General features: G+C 39.9%; 1 protein-coding gene across 1 annotated transcript in view; it reads right to left on the minus strand.

Moving 5' to 3' along the window:
• LOC124607439 (proton channel OtopLc) overlaps positions 1-13,184 on the minus strand; it is a 736,982-nt gene that overhangs the window by 139,113 nt on the left and 584,685 nt on the right. The gene's annotated exons all lie outside the window — the stretch shown is intronic.

The raw sequence follows: 13,184 nt of genomic DNA on the forward strand, positions 1-13,184 counted from the left end.
ACACAATCTTCACAGTATCTTTCTCCTTACTTCTCCCATTTCATTCATAGTTATCTTCAAGATTAAGTGTCAGACTAGAATATCTGCAATTGTGTATGTGTATCTCATTTGAGAACAGTAATAATTTTTACATAGAATATTCTTAGGCATTAATTATCATATAATATACAATAGAAAATAATGTTTCCCATTTTATAAAACAACAAAACTAAGATATAGTAAAGACATATTATTCTATTTAACAACAAAATTCACTTAATTTATTTACTGCAATTGTTTTATATACTTCATAGAACTTGAAATGTGTGTATGCACATGACTATAGCATTTGCATGAGCTTGTGATTGCACCTTAATTGTAAACCAATGAAGTTCCCATAAGCTGAATAAAACATTCTCGGTTTTCAAGCCACATCAGCTCAAATAAAATCATCGAGTTTTTGATGACCATCTCTGCCATCATCATCAGGAGTTCACTAACTGCCAGGGCGGCTACAGTTTTTCACTTATATAGGCATGATGACATCATCAGCAGCCAATCGGAGAGACCCAATGTGGCGAGTGTGCATAAGTCGACCCGGGCAGCTAGCGGAACTATTGCCCTAGGCAGCACCGGTGACGTCAGGTGGTGCCAGGGGAAAGCGTCACGTTTGAAACTGCCGCTCCTGTGTTGTGCATCTGTCAAGCTCCCTCTGTTTTATATGGCGCTTGTGCTCAGTACAATGCTCCGCAACCATGCAAATTGTTTGTCCAATATACATGCTGCCACATTCACAGGGTACACCATACACGCCGGACACTCTAGAGCAATGTTGTCTTTAACAGGGCACAACATATCTTGTATCTTGGGGATGGGCCAGAACATTGGTCTTAGCCCATGTTTCTGCAGCAGATGCCCTAACTTACTGCTAGTTGCTCCACAGCACGGCAGGAATGCAGTCCGGTTGGCCTCTTTTACTGATTTAACAGGTGTCTTTCGTCGACGGCCCTTGAAAACATTTGCGATGTCTCTTTTGCTGTATCTGTTTTCCCCGAAAACACGTTTAAGTTCTGCGATTCAGACTGTAGGAGGTTGTCGTCAGAGATAATCTTGGCTCTATGAGCCAACATGTTCAGGACCACTGCCTTGTGTACAGGGTGGTGGAAACTATTGGCATTAAAGCCGATCAGTGTGTGTGGGTTTCTGGTACAATGAATGACCAAGCTGGCCTCCTGCCTTCTGCTCAACCAAAACATTCAAGAATGGTGGCTTGCCATTCTTCTCCATCTCGACAGTAAATTTAATGTTGGGATGGACACCATTCATGTGATCAACGATCTGCTGTAGTGTATCTTCATCATGAGGCCATATCATGAAGGTGCCATCAACGTAACGTAGAAAGCAAGACGGCCGTAATATCGCAGTTTGCTGAGCCTGCTCCTCAAAGTGCTCCATGAAGAAATTTGCGACTGCTGGAGCACTTTGAGGAGCAGGATCTACAAACTGTGACATTACGGCCCTCTTGCTTTCTACAATACATTGTGACACCTTCCTGATATGGCCTCATGGTGAAGATACGCTACAGCAGTTCGTCGATCACACGAACGGTGTCCATCCCAATATTAAATTTACTGTTGAGATGGAGAAGCACGGCAAGGTACCATTCTTGGATGTTTTGGTTGAGTGGAAGACAGGGAGCCAGTTTGGTCATTCAGTGTACAGGAAACCAACACACTGATCGGTACTTGAACACCAATAGTTTCCACCACCATGAACACAAGAAAGCTGTCTTGAATACATTGGATCATAGAGCCAAGATTACCTCCGACACACACTGTCAGGTGGCTTGCAGAATATGGATCTAAATGTAAATGTAGATGTAGACTGCCTACAGTCTGAACTACAGAACTTAAAACGTGTTTTCAGGGAAAATGGATGCATCAAAAAGAGACATTGCAAACGCTTTCAAGGGCCGCCAATGAAAGATGCCTGGTGAATCAGTAGAAGAGGCCAAATGGACTGCATTCCTGCCATACTGCTGGCCGCTGTGGTTGAGCAGTTCTAGGTGCTTCAGTCCGGCACCGCGCAAGCGCTACGGTTGCAGGTTTGAATCCTGCCTGGGGCATGGATGTGTGTGATGTCCTTAGGTTAGTTAGGTTTAAGTAGTTTTAAGTTCTAGGGGACTGATTACCTCAGATTTTAGGTCCCATAGTGCTCACAGTCATTTGAACCATTTTAACCTGCCATACTGCAGAGCAACCAGCAGTAAGTTAGGACATCTGCTCCAGAAACATGGGCTGAGACCAGTGTTCCAGCCCGCCCCCCAAGATACAAGATATGTTGTGCCCTGTTAAAGACGACATTGTTCTTCGAGTTCTGGCATGTATGGTGTACCCTGTGAATGTGGCAGCATGTATGTTGGACAAGCAATCCACACAGTTGCAGAGCATTGTACTGAGCACAAGTGCCATATAAAACAAAGGGAGCTTGACAAGTCGGCCATAGCGGAGCATTGCCTAGAAAACAGACATAAAATACAGTTCAAAAATACAAAAGTGTTGGCTTATGCCTCTACATACTGAGACTCCATTATAAAGGAAGCGGCTGAAATTCGTTTAAACAACAATTATTTCAACAGAGACCGGGGGTAAACACTCAGCAGGGCATGGGGGCGGGCATCGGACATTGAAAGAAAGCAAAGACAGATGTGCAACAAGGAAGTGAAAGTTTCAAACATGGCACCTGCCCCTGGCGCCACCTGACGGCAACGGTGCTGCCGCGGGCAATAGCTCCGCTAGCTGCCCGGGTCGACTTACATGTGCGTGCCACATTGGGTCTATTCAATTGGCTGCTGATGATGTCATCATGCCTATATAAGTGAGAAACCGTAGCAGCCCAGGAAGTCAGTGAACTCCTGATGACGATGGTGGAGATGGTCATAGAAAGCTCAAGGATTTTATTTGAACTGACGCGGCTTGAAAACCGAGAACTTTTATTCATGTATGCCGTTGCAAAAGACTGAGAACCCTTCCCATAATTTTTAAGGAATCTTTCAAGTGAAAAAAAAATAAATGAAATGTAAGATTCTTTTTGGATATTCATCTACCACAGTATCATAGTAGTAAAGTCTTGTGTATTAATAAACAGCAAACATATCAACTGAATTGCTGAACTGGAGTCACATAAAATGGACAAAAGTTTGTTATGATCGACTAATTATAACATTTCAGTAATTTGTATCCACACAGAGGAAAATGATTATACAGTTATGAGTGCCACCAAGATTTGTTTGTTTGGCATGCTATTATCAAATATAATGGCTGTAAAAACAAACAAACAAACAAACACACACACACACACACACACACACACACACACACACACACACTCTCTCTCTCTCTCTCTCTCTCTCTCTCTCTCTCTCTCTGTGAGCCAGGAATATATTTCACTAGAAAATAAGGAGGCTAATAGCATTTCAAAACAATTATGGCTGGCTAGTATTTGAATGACCTACTCACAGCATATTGTTCTTTATTTAACCGTTTACTTAAATATTCACTCAGTGCATTCAATACACCAATGGAATAATAAAAACAATGTACACATGTACAGACATGATGTATAAATACCATAACTGAACAGATCACTGAGCAGGGCAGTTAATGCAGTAACTTATAGTATTATTCTGTGGATAGAATAGTTACTATGTATTGAGAAAGATAATGTGGAGCTAATAATAACTGTATATGATTTCTGAAAGGGTGAAATGTTTTAAGCACACTAGTTTAGGAAACATTGTACATATGCCAAGACCATACTGAGAAGCAAAATCCATAATCAACTGAATTTTATTGAAAATGGATTGTGAGGTTACAGAGAGCTGAATGGTTCCTGTGAAGAACTGCCCAACTTGTTGGGTATCAGGTGTCAGCTGTGAATCAACACTGGCTCCAGTTGTCCAAGGAAGAAGCACATGCATATTGGTTAGGATCCAGACAGTGGTAGTGTAAAAATGCATGCCTGGACACTCACATCAGACAATGATTTACTGCTGATCTCATGGCAACTGCAACACACAGCAGGACCAATTTTGCGCCCTGAGTCTCAATTAGGACCACAAGCAACAATGCTACTATCTTAGCTTCCTCTCCACCATATCACTCTAACAGACTCAGCTTTTGCATCAGATGACCGACTCAGAGTTTGCCACCAAGCAGGAGGGGGCAGCTGGCAGAGTTTACCAGGTAGTGACATACAGAAACAACTCTGGGTAAACAGGGACCCTTTCATGGTGTCATAGCTGTTTGGTTAATATGTAAAACAAAAGATTTGACTTCGGCTGCCTATGTTCCTACAACATTCAGTGAAGTGCGACACATTCCAGGAAATATGCCTGAACCTTGCCTGAAACATTTTGCATCTGAAGGAGTACTAAGGAAGCATCAAATAGTAGATGTGAAGTCTTTTACATATAACTTTGGGTATCATTGAATGGGGACTACAGGCTACAAGAAGTACACAACTCTGGTGCTTGTTAGGGGAACACTTTACTGTGTAGTATACATAAAAATCATTTGTCCAGTTCATTGTGTGATGTTTTCACACTGTCACAAATATGTGCTCTTCCAGCAGAACAATACCTGTTCACACTACTCCCATAATAACCAGTGCTCTCCCTAAAATGTCAACTTCTGTAGTCTGCATAATCAGTTGACCTTCCTCCAATAAGTGTGTATTCTGTGTTACTGAAAAATATCTCCTGACAAATTCCAACAACATATGAAAGAGTATATCTTGATTTGTTCCACATATGTGAAGGTTAGCCTCCTTGATGGGAACTTTGAGCTAAGAAGAATGGATGAATGAATGTTGGAGTTAGTGATTTGTACAGTCAGGCACTTTACGGCACAGAAAATCTTTGTCAGTGAAGTTAGTCATTACTTTATTAGCTGGCTGATGGAATGACAGATGGTATGTTTAGTGAAAAGGTTGTTCTGAAATCTTACTCACAATATGTCTGTAGGAATGCTCAACCATTCTTGAGTCTAAGGGGGAAAAGGAAAATGCTGTCTCCAAAAATCTCAAAAAATTCCTGACAGATTTACTCCAAATATTTACACAATATTCCAATAAACATTTGGACAGACATAAGCTGTACTTTTCTAAAACAACAATGTACGGGTTTCCTAATAGAAGCAACTGCAAAAAAGAAAATGCTATGCTGTGAGAATGTGCAGTTTCATTTTCTTTCTTACAGTCAATCTTAACTGTTAAAGCAGAGCACTTTAACCATTAGGCAAATTTCTTCTCCCATGCATAATGTTTCTCCACATATATAATTTTAAACAAAAATTGTGTACAACAATGCACTGTTTTGTTTTTTCCTTTTGACAGGAAACCTGTTTGTTAGTAAAGTTGAATCTGTGGTTTATGCCTTATGATTAGACTACAACTGTACACTTGGAATCATTTGAAACTTCGTAATGCTACCTGTTTGCAGACAAAAACCACACAAATTGAAGTCATTGAAGCTACTGTCCTCACAGATCCAGCAACTAGAGAGGTCTCTCTCTAACCCCTTATATCAGTGATTCCAACTGAGTTATCCATTCAATTTAAACAAATCAAAATTTTGCTTTCACAACAACAAAAGCAGCTCAAAGTCAGACATTTAAATATGTTGGAATTGATTTACAATTAGTGTGTTTTAACCGTGGTCATTTGTAAGTGCTATTTCACTAACTTACCACACAGTATCCCAAACACTAAATCTATATTCTACACTACTAGGAAAAAGGCTCTAACATCTGTATAGCAAAGTCACAATGAGGAATAAAAATGTGTGTCATGACAATTCCCAGGGATACCCAGCTATCAAACATATGTAGCAATAGCAAACCATTGCCTGATTCCCTAGTGCAATATATTTTCCAAGGATTTATAGAAGATGTTATAAATGAACTTGATAAATAATTATAGTAGTAAAAAAAGAAACAACCAGAAGAAAACCCATCTAAAATATAATCAAAATAAAACCTTATGTGTGTACTAAAGATAATGAATGGAAATAAGAAAAGTAGAAGAATTTTCTTTTAGATTAGTGAGTGAGGAATACCTATTAAACAAAAAAATAAGAGCTGACAATGAAATGAGACCTACTGTTACAGACAATGACAGTGGTCTGTTTCTCAGCATATAACAATGTAAAAGTTATTTGAAAAAGAAAAATGGTGAAACAAAGAATGTCAAACAAATTATGTAAAAGAGAGAGAGAGAGAGAGAGAGAGAGAGAGAGAGAGAGAGAGAGAGAGAGAGAGAGAGAGGAATAAAACACACAGATATCACAAAAAGGAGGTAAAAAAGTTACATGTTGATGAGAATAAATAAAACTAAAAACTGACACACAGACTCCTAATAGAGCAGTGAAGATGTCAGAGATGTACAATGTGCTAGTCTTACAATGCACAAGTGAACAGAAAGGTATCACTGCCACACAGCCCCTGCCCTGTGTCCCATGGCACTGTGTCCTGCAAGAGCTTCTATGAGTGGTGTCTACACCTCCACTGTTGCTGGAAGATGACCTCAGCAAAAATTTACCATTTCCTAGAACATCGACTTGCTGGTAATTTCCTGGATTTATAAGAGATTGTAGTACCATAACTTTTTCTGCAAACGGGCAGGCACTATCAGCTGAAACAGTATGGCCCAGGAAAGCGACCCGAGTCTTCCCTGCGATCCATTTGTTTTCATTTACCACCACCCCATGGTCAAAACAACCGTCTGCACAATCACAGGTGTTGTTCATGCACTTGCACAGAAGTTCTTTAAGTATGTCATTAATGAAATGTTGCCCTTTCTGAGTGGCATTCTTTAGGCAAAAAGGCATGAACACAAATTTGAATACACTGAATGGTATAATCACTGCCTTCTTTGGAACATCACTACTGGCTACTGGTATCTGATGATATGCCGTTTTACAGTCAAGAGAGCTAAGAACCTTCATGTGGGCCAATGCACATCTGAAGTCTTGTATGTTAGGCACCAGCTACATGACCGGAATTGTTCTCACATTTAAGGTATTGTAACCCCCACATGACCTTCACAAGGCATCTTTCTTGCGAACTAGGTGAGGGGCAAAGACCATGAGCTGTCTGACTGGCAAACAACTACTGACCCTAACATTTTGTCAAAGACTGTCTTCTTCTTTCAGGTGCAATTCTGGATGTTCACAGGGAGACTGACTGTGCTGGTGTTATACAGATGTAATATACTGTGTTGTGTTTGATTTCATTGTGGTGAATCTGCTCTTGCGACACATTTGCTAACTCTCTTGTGTGGTCATCTGAAGGCTTATGCATTTCAGCTGTGCTATGTTCTTTCCAGGGGAATGTGTTATCAATTCTCTGTAGTACCCCTTCAGTCAGATGACCTTTAGTCTCCGACACTGTATTGTTGTCCACTAAGCTTAACAACTGTGCTTTGTGTAATTCAACTGCTAATGCAAAATAGGCTAGGGAGTTAGTGTCTAATATAGGTTCCGAGATATCACTGATCATGAAAGACCACCTAAAATGATTGGAGAAACTGGCATTGAAGGTGAACACTTTTTGTCCACAAGTGTTGACTGACTAGTTATTAACTGCCTTAAATTGTGGCTGAATATCCTGCATTTGTGGACTTAGAGAAAGCTTTTGACAATGTTTATTGGAATACTCTTTCAAATTCTGAAGGTGGCAGGGGTAAAATACAGGGAGCGAGAGGCTATTTACAATTTGTACAGAAACCAGATGGCAATTATAAGACTCGAGGGGCATGAAAGGGAAGCAGTGGTTGGGAAGGGAGTGAGACAGGGTTGTAGCCTATCCCCAATGCTATTCAATCTGTATATTGAGCAAGCAGTAAAGGAAACAAAAGAAAAATTCGGAGTAGGAATTAAAATCCATGGAAAAGAAATAAAAACTTTGAGGTTCATCGATGATACTGTAATTCTGTCAGAGACAGCAAATGACCTGGAAGAGCAGTTGAACGGAATGGACAGTGTCTTGAAAGGAGGATATAAGATGAACATCAACAAACGCAAAGCGAGGATAATGGAATGTTGTCGAATTACAGTCAGGTGATGCTGGGGGAATTAGATTAGGAAATGAGACACTAAAAGTAGTAATGGAGTTTTGCTATTTGGGGAGCAAAATAACTGATGATGGTCAAATTAGAGAGGATATAAAATGTAGACTGGCAATGGCAAGGAAAGCATTTCTGAAGAAGAGAAATTTGTTAACATCGAGTATATATTTAAGTGTCAGGAAGTCGTTTCTGAAAATATTTGTATGGTGCGTAGCCATGTATGGAAGTGAAACATGGACAATAAATAGTTTGGACAAGAAGAGAATAGAAGCTTTCAAAATGTGGTGCTACAGAAGAATGCTGAAGATTAGATGGGAAGATCACATAACTAATGAGGAGGTATTGAACAGAATTGGGGAGAAGAGAAATTTGTAGCACAACTTGACCAGAAGAAGAGATCGGTTGGTAGGGCATATTCTGTGGCATCAAGGGATCACCAATTTAGTACTGGAGGGCAGTGTGGAGGGTAAAAATCATAGAGGGAGACCAAGGGATGAATACACTAAACAGATTCAGAAGGATGTAGGTTGCAGTAAGTACTGGGAGATAAGAAGCTTGCACAGGATAGAGTAGCATGGAGAGCTGCATCAAATGAGTCTCTGGACTGAAGACCACAACAAAAACATCCTGTTTGCTGCCTGTCAGCCATGCATTGCATAACAAACTGATAATGGGGCCAGTTTCTGCCAGGAAAGTTTTGCTGATATGTTTGTCTGATACATACAGTATTTTCGACATGACTGAATATGTGTAAAGGGGGTGGGTGTTGCTGATGGCATGTTGACATTGCACTGTGACTGTAGACACATTGGCCCTTTAAGTAAGAGCATGGTGATGTACATTTTGTGGTATCTTGGCTGAAATGTTTCTGATACAGCATACTTCATGCAAGTCTTTCTGCTGGTGTCGCATTTCACATGGTAGTGCTGCTGGTTTGAACTCACCTTGGTATTGATTACTGACACCTTGCCATCGCTGCTGCATGTGCAACTGCATTATCAGCACCTCCACTGTGGCTCTTAAGCCCCTGATCTCATGCGAAATGCTCGATGGGCATCACAATGTGATGACCACAAAGTCCAGAGTTTTACTTCATTTGAGATTAGCTGACCATGGTCGATTTCATTTGGCAGGTCTGGTAATACCACTGTAACTGTTGGACTGACTCTACTGTTACACAGACACTATCTGTGGTCTGCATTTATCTGTTGGGTGATATCTCCTCATAAAGCACCAATGTCATCCACTTTTGAGCAGAAGTTATTGATACCAAACATGTAACAAAAAATTGTCAGATCTGCTGAGCTGACTGTTAAGCTGTGACAGAGGATGTTTTCCCTGAGCCTGCAGATACTTTCAGTCTTGCTTAACACTGTCCTGTTACCCACCGAGAGTATCCACCATGTTGCAATGCATATGTGTTGTTGAATTAACATGGTCTTCATTGTCCTGGACAGATTTCATGTCAATATTTATCAGAATGTCAAGTTCCAAAGCCTTCACTCCATTCTGGAGCCTGCTAATTTCATTACAAATGGCATGGAATAGCTTGCTGTCATGGCACATTACTCTGTGCGTATCTCTGCTGCTCACTACTTATGGCGTTCACCGAAAGGTATGGGAAACTCTTAAATGGGGTCACCAGTTACATGGATTCATGAATTATCCATGTAAATAATGTCATGTAGTGTGTGGCTTAGCTACTAAATATGATGTAGACATAGAGCACTTAGACATTGTTAAAGCACTTCTACAAGACGATTTGAAAGAGGAAATTTGTGTCAAAATCTCAGAGATTTATTTTCATACTAGAACTGTTGCAGACAAATGTCTCATGAGGCTTAAGAAAGCTATTTACGGACTGAAACAAGACAATCACAACTGGAATATTAAGCTGAATGAAGCACTCTTAAACTTGAATTTTACGGAAAGTACAGCTGATCCAAGTGATTATCAGAAGGATAATGGAAATACCATTAACCAATGCAATTTATTTTGACAACGTGTTAATTTTCAGTAATAATCCACAACAGCAGAACTTCAAAAAGAAACTCAAAGAGAAATTTAAATTGAAAGAGCTAGGAAAAAGAGTCGGATTGCTTGGTCATAAGAATAACGAAAGATCACTAAAGCAGACTATTATAAACATATGCGGCTCAATATATAGAACAAATATTAAATAAATGCAACATGAAAGATCGCAATCCAGTGTCGATACCTTTGGACAACAGTCAAGTACTTACACAAGAGATGAGCCCTAAGACAGATGGAGAGAGAAAAGCCATGAGAAATACTCCAGATGTATAAGCTATACACAGTACGATGTAGGCACAGTTAGGCACCAGACCTGACCTCGCATATGCAATTGGAGTTTTCAGTCCCTTAAACAATGATCCAGGCATGCCTCAATGGCAGGCAGTTAAAAGAATCACACGACACTTGAATGGGACTAAAGATGTTCTATGGTAAAAAAACAAAATGTTGCAGAATATGATGATCCAGACTGGACAGGAGACAAAGAGGACAGGAAGTCACTCACCGATTTTCTGTTTAAATCACAAGGTGCTGTTATTTTCTGCAGCAGCAAGGAACAAGCCATAGTACCTTTATCAACTACTGAAGCAGGTTATATGATGGCCTCAACTTGTCAAGAGGCACTCTAGCTGCAAAGGTTAGAAATGGAAATCTCTCCACACCATGAAAATGACACTACAAAATTTTATTGCAATAAAAAAAAAAAAAATGCAGATGATTTATCCAAAACAAGTGGCTACAGTGGAATAACAAAACATACTGGTACCTGTTCTTTCACACATGACACTGTTGGCGGACATGCCCAACACAACAGACACCACATATCTATGATACATTTGATCAAGGACGGCTCTGGGTACTTTCAATGTGGATGCACCATATATTACAATTCCCTGTGGGACTCAATGAATGTTACAAGCAGTGGGGATAATGGATGGGGTGCTGCTTGAGCATGACAAGTTGAGAATTTGAGTCAGTCAGGAAGTGTGCCCTGATGGCCAATGTAGTTCAGGCAACTGTTCTAGAGAAGAGTAGTATCCAGGTTCAAGTCCCAGTCTGGCACAACTTTTCAACCCTCACCATTGATTTATTTCAGAGCCCGTAGGCAGCTGAAGTCCTGATTTCTTTAACTGTTTTAATTCATTATTTGTTTGCAGGTACATGTTTGCCATTCTGGTAGACAATGAAAACCCCGCGCCTCAGGATAGTAACCGGCTGCTAAAAATCCAAAACAAAATTGTGCAGACTATTGGTAAAGTGTAGTATAGTGTCATAATTATATTTCTACACTTGAAGGATAACAACACTGCAAAAATACATGCTGAGAAGATGGTTATGTGAAATGAACACTTCCAGTGTGATCTGAATGACTTAAAATGAAGTGACAGATCATCTGTCTGTACGGTACAAGGAATTACAAGAGAAGGGGAGCCCCCAGCACTTGAAGACAGACATTTCACAATTGAGGGAATAGTGGAAAAACTGAAAATCAGTGTGGATCACAACGACAAACGTCATCCCCCCACTGGGTTTTGTGATTGCTCCGACACTTTCATGCATTAGAACTGAGGCAACAGCCAAAATGTTGCATCTCTGTCAGGCTAATCCACATGACTTCTTTAGCCACTGTATCACCATGGAGGAGTGCTGGGTGTATCACTATCACCTAGAGACAAGGGAGCAAAGCAAGTAGAGGAAACTTGTGGATTCATCATCACTGAAAAAGGTGAAGTTCCAACAATAATCAGGCAAGGTGATACCGAGTGATTTTTGAGACTACAGTGGTGCAATACTAATATACGTTGCATGTAATGGCCAATCATCAGAGGAGCATACTACCAAAATCTTTTGCCGATGTTATGTGAGACCATCAAGACAAAGCATTGCAGGAAGCTGCTGAAGGGGATGCTTTGCTTCATGACACTGCCCCAGCTCATTCCGCAGAGGACACAGTCAAACATGTTGCTTCTTTGGGCTATCAAATCTCCTGTAGTGGCACCCAATGACTTCTTTCTCTTTTCTCAGAAACCTTTGTACAGCGAGTATTTCCAGAATGACAAAACAGTTATTTCTGAAGTAGAATGCTTCTTGAACAGCCCAAATGCATATTTCTGAAACCAAATTATCCATTGTTCAGAAAAAATGTCACATTGAAGGGTGAATACGCAAAGAAGGACTGACACCACCACCAAGTTTCATGGTTGGAGCTTGATTTTTGTGAGATGATAATTAAAACAATATTGCTATACCTGATATTTATAACACTGTAAAGACTCCTGTGCGGTGTTACCTGCATAAAACATCTAGTTGCAGAGCTGCCTCAACCAGAGTCAAGTTATTAAAGGAAGTGTGCTCTCTTATGTGTATTAGATTACAGATGAGGTCTCTGTTCTTCATTTGTTCTGGGACCTACCACTACAGTGTCAATAAGTGTTAGAATTTGGACAGGGAAAAGTGCTTTCAAATTCCAGGACACACACTGAATGAAAATGGCGTCTGTTCTTTTGGAAATGTCCAAAGAAAGAGTATACATATCAAAACATTACTTCTCCTCTAATCATGAAATTTCCTTCTTAAAGAGTAAATTAAAAAAGGTTGAGGGGAATCATTAGATTTCTCTGTGACATGCTGCAACATTTTAGTGGTTTTTATTATGAAATAGTGAAGTCATCAGGATAAAAGCAAGTAGTTAAACGCATCACAGTTCACACAATTCTCTTAATCTGACACTATTTTCCTTCATTTCTATAATCTGCTGCAGCACTTTGAGTGTTTTCATATACCTCTCTCAGGAATTATATACAAATGAATCTTTAGTAAGGAATTTTGTATCTGAAATTTGAAAGAATCAGAATTTTCATACAGTGGACAAAAATATAACATTGGTACTGAGGTGCAAGATAGTAAAATGACATTATCGACAAATGCGTGCGTAAATATGAGTACATCTCTTACTGTGTCCATTCTCTCATTTCATTTAAACATATATTTTTATGTGCATTATAAGGATTAAATTGCGCCAAGCTATGAAACTGAGAAGATTGAAT

The sequence above is a fragment of the Schistocerca americana genome, chromosome 3, assembly GCF_021461395.2.
Source record: "Schistocerca americana isolate TAMUIC-IGC-003095 chromosome 3, iqSchAmer2.1, whole genome shotgun sequence".
Lineage (NCBI taxonomy): Eukaryota > Metazoa > Arthropoda > Insecta > Orthoptera > Acrididae > Schistocerca > Schistocerca americana.